Here is a 7,250-nt window from a genome sequence, read left to right as displayed (position 1 = left end):
GAAGAGAAGAGAAGAGAAGAGAAGAGAAGAGAAGAGAAGAGAAGAGAAGAGAAGAGAAGAGAAGAGAAGAGAAGAGAAGAGAAGAGAAGAGAAGAACTTTCTATATTTGTCTACCAATGCTGAATTCAGATTTTATGTGCTGTCAGAGAGGAAAGGTGATCTCTGACCTGGGCTCCACATAGACCAGAACCTCACTCTCAAACCTGGGGCTGAACAGCTCACAGTGCTCCCAGAGAGCAAGTTTCAACCTACTTAGAGCTCAGACTTGTCTTGTGCCTCTCAAACTCTTCAGACCTGGTTTATTTTATCGTTTCATATCCTGTCAGTTTGTCTTTAAATAGCAAGGCTGGAGCAGGGCTCCACAGGAGCTTAAATGGGCCTGTTCTTTTAATTAAAATTTTGGTGTGAGAGCCTGAAATAGCAGGTGCTGGAAAGAGCCAGAGCTCCAGCGAAGGAGGACAGTCCCCGTGGATCTGCAGTGACATCCTCCTGCCTGCCAGGCTCTTATCACTGGGGTTTCTTCCTYCCTAAAGCTGATGCTGTCACAACAGTGATGCAAGTCCTGAATGTGATATGAAATTCCAGTGTAGGCTGTAACCTGCCTCCTGCTGTAACCCTCCTGCTGGCTGCTGTGCCAAAACCATGGCGTGTCTGTTTGGTGGGTGGCAGTGGGTCGTGGAGAGGTGCTGGAAGTCCATTTTGCTCTTATCAGGAAGGCAAACAAGTTTAAAATTTCATCTGAAAGGGCATCTAAGCAGGATTCTCCGTGTGCTTTCACGGTGAATTTATTTTTTATAACTTCAATCAWGCAGTTGTGAAATAGCTTTGAAAAAGCTGCTGCTCTGTCCCCTGGCCCAAATTACTCTCATTTGTGGCAATTTTCTGTCACTCTCCAGAGCCAGGAAAGGTGTCAGGTCAGCACTGAATCTGTGGCATGAATTCAAGACTTGGGTCATTGTTGCATTGCAGCAATCAGTGCTCCAGGATTTTGCTCAGTAATGGGAATTTTTTCAGCATTGATCTGTCACTTACCCTWCTGGGAACCAGCCAACAGGAGATATTTCTTGCTTTGCTTACATCCAAAGATTTGTCTCATAGCTCGAGGGTGGTGTTTGGTGATTGATTTTTCTCCACTGACTGGGGACATCCTGTGGGTTCCTGAGTATTTTGGCACACACCCCTGAAGATATTTGGGTATTTTAACTTCATTGCAGCCAGTTGGTTGCGTCAGCGAGTTGGTTTGGTCATTGTGCCCCATAGGATTACAGAATACATGGGAAGAGCATTCAGCTCCTCCCTGCTGGATGCTGGGCTAAGACCACCCAGTTAAGCCCTTTAATCCCTTGCCCCATGGTATTAAAATACCCTGGCATGGCATTTTGGGTCCCYGGGGATGTTCCCAGCAGCAGTGGAAACATGCTGTGTCTGCCMCGGGGAGGAATGGGACAGCCAGTTCCCAGTTTTGGAAGCTGAGCCCAGCGCTGTGGGCTCCCCACCCTCCTCCTTCCCTTCCTACAGGAAGGGCCTGTGGGTTTTCCAGCTGTGGGACAGGAAAGAAGTGGGGATCCTGTTTACCTCCCCAGCGAGCTGCTCACATMTCTTTAGAGCTCAAACTCCTCCTTGTCCCTCACTGCTGGTGGCTGTGGCACCTCTTTGTCAGCTGTCCTGGCTCTGCTGTACCCTCTGCAAGGAGCTCCTCCATGGGTTATGGGGCTTTTTCACCCAGTTCCTGTGTGACAGGGACATAAAAATAACAGAGACCCCTGGGTCTTKGGGCTGGAGGGCACGAGAAGGGTTTTTATTGGTGCTGCAGTGYGCAAAGTTGGCTTTGCCCTGTCCCAAAAGAGTTTCTGTGTTGGTTCCCAATAACATCCAGTGCCATATCAGCTCCCTGGGAGGTGCCAGCTGTGTCTGACTCCTGCAGGAATGTGGAGGTTTTGGGGGAATGCAAAGCCTCAGCTGGGTTTATTATCTCTCCTTAAAACATGAGAAGACATTGTGCATGGGCTGTTTCATGTGGGCATCCCTTGGCTCCTGTTGGGATGTCTGAATTCTCCACAGCCGGGGTGGAGACAGAGCTGTGAGTGGAGAGGGTTTGCTGGTGGAAATGTTGTGGGGAAAGTGAAGGGGAGGCTGGAATTCTCCCTGTCAGAGCAGGGCAAGCAGTGCAGCCTAAAAATCAGGCTCACCTGAAACAGAGGCCAKACAAACTTTAGAGAATGAGAATAGACAACTTTAATCCAGGCCTAMCAGGCCCCCTGGTACATCAGGGCAGACAAGGCCTCGTCCTGAGGCTACACCCAAAAATGGACACCGAGTCATGAGATCTTCACCTTTTATAAATTCTGCCTTATTAACATATTGAGCCTCAATTCTCCAGTGACACCTTCAGCTGATGATGTCACCCACCCTAATCTTGCTCCCCCCAATTCTCTGTTGTTTCCATATTTTGAGGCTCTGMGGCAGCGAGGTGTCCTTGGATTCAGGCTCAGAGAGGAATTGTTTGGTCTAAAGATGGAGAATGGTAGTTTTAGTGCTATAATAGAGACCTCTAAGTGTACAGAAGCATGAAATGTAGAAACTAAAAATCCCAAGGCATCACTGGGACAGCCTCCTCAGCAACAAAAACCTCTTTGGATTTGGCARTGTGTGGCGTTCTGAGCGATGGCTTAAAGTGCTGCCTTGGGGGCAGAGATTTTTCACCTCAACAAAAGAGTCAGTGGCTTTGGGAGTGTGTTTGCTTCGGGAAAAAAACCTGTGTACCTGTTCTGGTCATCCCCTGGGCCATGCCCGGCTCTGGAAAGGGGCAGGGCTGCCAAGAGCACGCGGGGACACAGCCAGGGTGGCCTCTGTGAGCCTGCTGGTGGCAGGGAGCTCTTTGTGCTGTCATTATCTCTGGGCAGCAAGCGTTCCGTGGGCTTTGGGCACAGCAGCAGTGCTTTCCTGGAGGGTTTTACCCTGAGTAAAACAGGGTAAAACACTCCTGTGCCAGCCTGGGTGGGTGATGTGCACAGGGGGCTGTGCTGGGCAGGGAGGAGCGTGGGCACCCAGCAGGTCACTGTAGTGCTGTGTTTGGATGAAATGGGCAGCTCTGTGGTGCTCTGGGATGATCTCAGGCAGCAGAGGGTTTGCTGGAGGTTCAGGGAGCAGGATCCTTGGCAGGATGTCCTTGGGAAGGCAGGCACAGTGCCTCTGAGGGCTCTGTGTGATACTCCTGCAATATTCACAGCAGCAGCCTGTGTCCCTGCCTGGTGACAGGGACCCTGCCATGGTCTGCAGCTCATGGCCTGCATCCTCAGAGCAGTTCAGRGACSTRGGCATGTCMCAGCCAGGGCTGGCACCAAATCTGKTGCTGCCTGAAATGGGCTGAGCCAAAATTCCAGCCCTGGCAGCGCATCTCTGCCCTGCTGTAACCAGGACAAGGTGCCCCRAGCAGGGAGAATGGCACTGCCAGCAGGCAATGAGGGTCACTTACTCTATTTAATTAAATTTGGGAGGCTTTTTTTACTGGCCTATTTTAAATTTTTTACTTTTTTGAACAGTTGCTTAACTGGGGAAGAGAAGCTGTCCTTGTTTCAAAGGGTCTTACCCATAAATCTGGGCCAGACCTACTGGTACATGCTGGTGCTTTGTGCAGCCCTGGAAAGGAAAAACAGGCATAAATATCACTTTATAGCTGTTCTGCTTTGCTCCATGAATCTGGATCAGTGTCTCTCGCCCTCCTAATCGGGTTAGTTTTCTTTTGATCTACCTCTGTTAAGGAAATTTAAACTGATTTAGCTATTCCCATCCATTTGCCATTTGCCTGATGGCTCTTTCCACAAGGCTTGTCTCAGCTCTACCCTAATTACTGTTGAGTTGTCTGATGCTGTAGCAGGTGACACTCTGCTGTGGAACTTTGTAAATCTTAACCAATGTTCACTGGGAATATTTTTTGGCAKGTGTTTTGTTTCATTTTTGGACAGATTAGTTTTAAATTGGCAAACACACTAGGCTTAAGGAGAAGACAATTGCTGCTAGCTGCCAAAAAGAAAACACTAATTATCAATCATGTTTTATTGAGCCTCRGTTGAACTGATTTGCTGTAGAAAACATGATTTTCTTGCACTCTAGCTTCAGGACATCTGATTTTTGAGAGTTCTGCTCTCTTGATAGCGGTGGTGTATGCTACAGCATGGAAGAGGACAAAAAATCAGCTCAGGATTAAAATCTGTGACGTCTTGGAATTTTAATCACCTGCTTTTAGGAGCATAAACCCATTTTCTACGCTTGTGTGCCATCGAATCATTGCAGATGCATCTTCCTTGTCACTTGTGCCTGTGATTTACAGCCTCAGTAGAGTGTAGTGAATGCCATTGCTTGTTTGTTTGCTCTCAACAGGCCCCAGCTTTCAGTGCTGTGAGACAAGATAAGAGCAGCTGGGGGAAATCTCAGTGTTCCTGCCTTGCTGTGGGGCTTGGCTGYGCTTGCCGTGACCCTGAGCAGCAGCAGAGCCCCGACTGCCTCTGCAATCCCCCATGTTTTGTGAAGGTGCTGGTGAAATCATTGGGTAAATCGGGTGTTTAGTGAGTTATTATCCACTGTGGGTACCTGGGGTGTCTAAAATCTCTCTCACTGTGCTTTTGGAGTCTGTCACACACTCAAATTGACCACTGGGGAGGCGAAGGGGCATCTTCCCAGCTGGCTCAAGTAGCCCCTTCCCGACTGCAGACCTGGTTGGTTTTTCTCTTGGGATAAATCCAGCTGGGCAGTTTTTATCCAGCTGTTTTTCTTGTCAGGAGGAGCTGTCATCCTTGAGGGCAGATGCTGTACCCTGTGTGGTACGGACACGTGGGAGCTGCCCCAGGAGTGTGGCCAAGCAGCACTGGTCAGTGGGTCAGTGTGGCCTGGCTCCTGTCCATCACTGCTGGTTCTTTAGTGCTGGCAATGTGCTCCATCAAAAGCAAATTTCTCCTTATTCCCAGCAAGACTGAGGAAAGGAAGGGATTTCCAGGAGCTGGGAAACCTTGCCATTCAAACCTAGTCCACTCTCTGATCAAACTCCTTGATTTAAATACTCCAAGTGAGGGAAGGAGGGATCAGATGGTTGCAGAACATCTCAGAACTGCTGACAGTGTGAGCAGCTCCTCGTGAGAGCTCCTGCTCCTTTGAAGAGCCTCTTTTTAGTGCTCTTGGAATTTTACTGCCAGGTGAAACCCAGGGGGAGGTTTGTGCATCTCGCTGAGCTGCTCTGGGGCTCAGGTCTGTGTGAATTCCTGTCTGATCAGGGCTCTCCTGGCTGGTGCTGGGCTGGAGGAGGAGATGGCTTTGTCTTGCCTCTTGTCCCCTTCCCAGGGTGACTCTGCAGTTGCTGAGATTTCCCTGAGTGTGCTGAGTTTTCATCTCTGCTTTTATGGGTGCATTATTTTTCAGACTCTCTGGTGCATCTGTTYCTCTTGATGTCTCTGATGCTGTTGTGCATCACAAGCATAAAGCACCTCGAACCAATCTGGTTTGTTGGGTCTGTGCAGAGAAAGAGCCCTCCTGAGGAGCTGGGGTGGTGGAAGAGGCAGCACCAGCTCTTCCTTTGTGTGTCCTTCATCCCAAAAATGGGTGGTGCCATATGGAGAGCCTGGCCTCCAAAACATATCCATCCCTGAGCTGTAGGTTGCACAGATGATGCCATTTATGCAACCAGGGCCCATTTTAACTCCCTTTTTGCTGGGGATGCCCTTCCCCAGGTGTGCTGGGTGGAGGAAAGGTCCCAGTCCTGTTGGGATGTGGAGCCAAGCCGGGGTTACAGCTATGGGAGGTGGCAACAGCCAGGGCAGGAGATGTGTGCAGCCTTCACGTGCTCACTTTTTGAAGGGGAGCAGCCAGAATTTGGTTCAGGGTTTGTAGRTCAGGTTTCCATTACACAACTGTGCTGGCTGCAGCTGCTCACGTGAGATCCTTGTTGGATGCTCCTGGTGGGGTGGGCTCCTTTCCCTGGGAATGATTCYTTGTGATCAGATGAACAGAAAAAAMCAGGATTTCTGTTTCAYACTGATTGGGTGCTGCTGMAGGGTTGGAGTGGGATTGCTCAGTCTGTGAAACGTGGGAAACACCTTGGAAGCATTTTTTACAAACACCTGACTGGAAAAAATAATGATTTTCTTTGAGCCTGTGTTTTTCCCAGACAAAGGTGAACCAAAAACAGTTGAGGGGAAGAATCTTGTGCTTGATCACAGTGAGGATCAGATCTCCTGCATCTCCCAGAACAGACACCAGTGCTCTTGGCACAAGTCACCCTGAGCRCGTGGGTCTCTGCCCATGCCTTCAGGACAGCCCTTCTTGTGTGAGGAAGGTCTTACGTCTGGTTTGTGAGTGAGAGTAAAACCCTCCCGCTTCATTCCACACAGGATGAAATGGTCTGTGATGTCTCCAGGAGCCAGAGCACCTGAATTCCTGTCCTTGTGATGATCTGTGGGGCTCTGTCACCTTGGCTAGCCAGCCCCACTCCTGTTMATAAAGGGCTTGCTCAAAAATGTCTTTAGTGGGGTGCTCCAGKCCTCTTCTGCTGGGTGTTGGCTGGCACAGAAACAGCAGAAGCTGCCTGAGTTGCTCACAGAGTTACACTCAGTGCTGCAGAYGCTGAATTTTGGGGTTTGGAGCAGGAGGAAGCAGGGGAGTGTTGGGTGCAGCCCAAGTGATGGCACAGGGCTGAAGATGTGCCCATTCCTGGTCAGCTCCTGGTCCCCCTGGCTGTTCCTGGGATCCTCCTCTGCAGCCTGGAATTRGTGCTGTCAGCAGAGCGGGCTAAGCAGCCGCTTCAGCGTTAATTACCTTAATGAACTTACCAAGGTGGGTTGAGCTGCTGAAACATTTTGTTGTTCTGTAAATGTTCAAGTCAAAATATTAGACTGCAGAATTGGGGGGGAGAGATGACAGCGAGCTGGAGTCTGGGTTTCCTCTTGTCTTTGTGCTCAAAATCGGGGTTATTTTAATTAATTTGATCATGTAGCCTGTTCTCCTCGAGCAGTATGGCAGCAGAGAGTGAGGAGGCTCTCTCCCCCTTTACCCCTCGGTGTGAGGGATGTTCTCTCCCCCTTTACTCCTTGGTGTAAGGGATGCTCTCTACCCTTTACTTTTCAGTGTAAGGGACGCTCTCTCCCCCTTTAATCCTCGTTGTAAGGGAGATGCTCTCCCCCTTTACTCCTTGGTATAAGGGATACTCTCTCCCCCTTTACTTCTCGGTGTAAGAGATGGTCTCTCCCCCTTTACTCCTCGGT

General features: G+C 49.7%; 1 protein-coding gene across 1 annotated transcript in view; it reads left to right on the top strand.

The window, feature by feature from the left end:
- The window catches only part of PPP1R16B (protein phosphatase 1 regulatory subunit 16B), a 58,537-nt gene that overhangs the window by 26,158 nt on the left and 25,129 nt on the right, over positions 1-7,250 (top strand). The window lies entirely within an intron of this gene.

Source organism: Malurus melanocephalus, unplaced genomic scaffold (genome assembly GCF_030028575.1).
Source record: "Malurus melanocephalus ecotype Western Australia unplaced genomic scaffold, MMel_1.1 scaffold_338, whole genome shotgun sequence".
In the NCBI taxonomy this organism is placed as follows: Eukaryota; Metazoa; Chordata; class Aves; order Passeriformes; family Maluridae; genus Malurus; species Malurus melanocephalus.
Note: the sequence above shows the minus strand (reverse complement) of the source record. Positions and strands in the feature narration are given on the sequence as shown.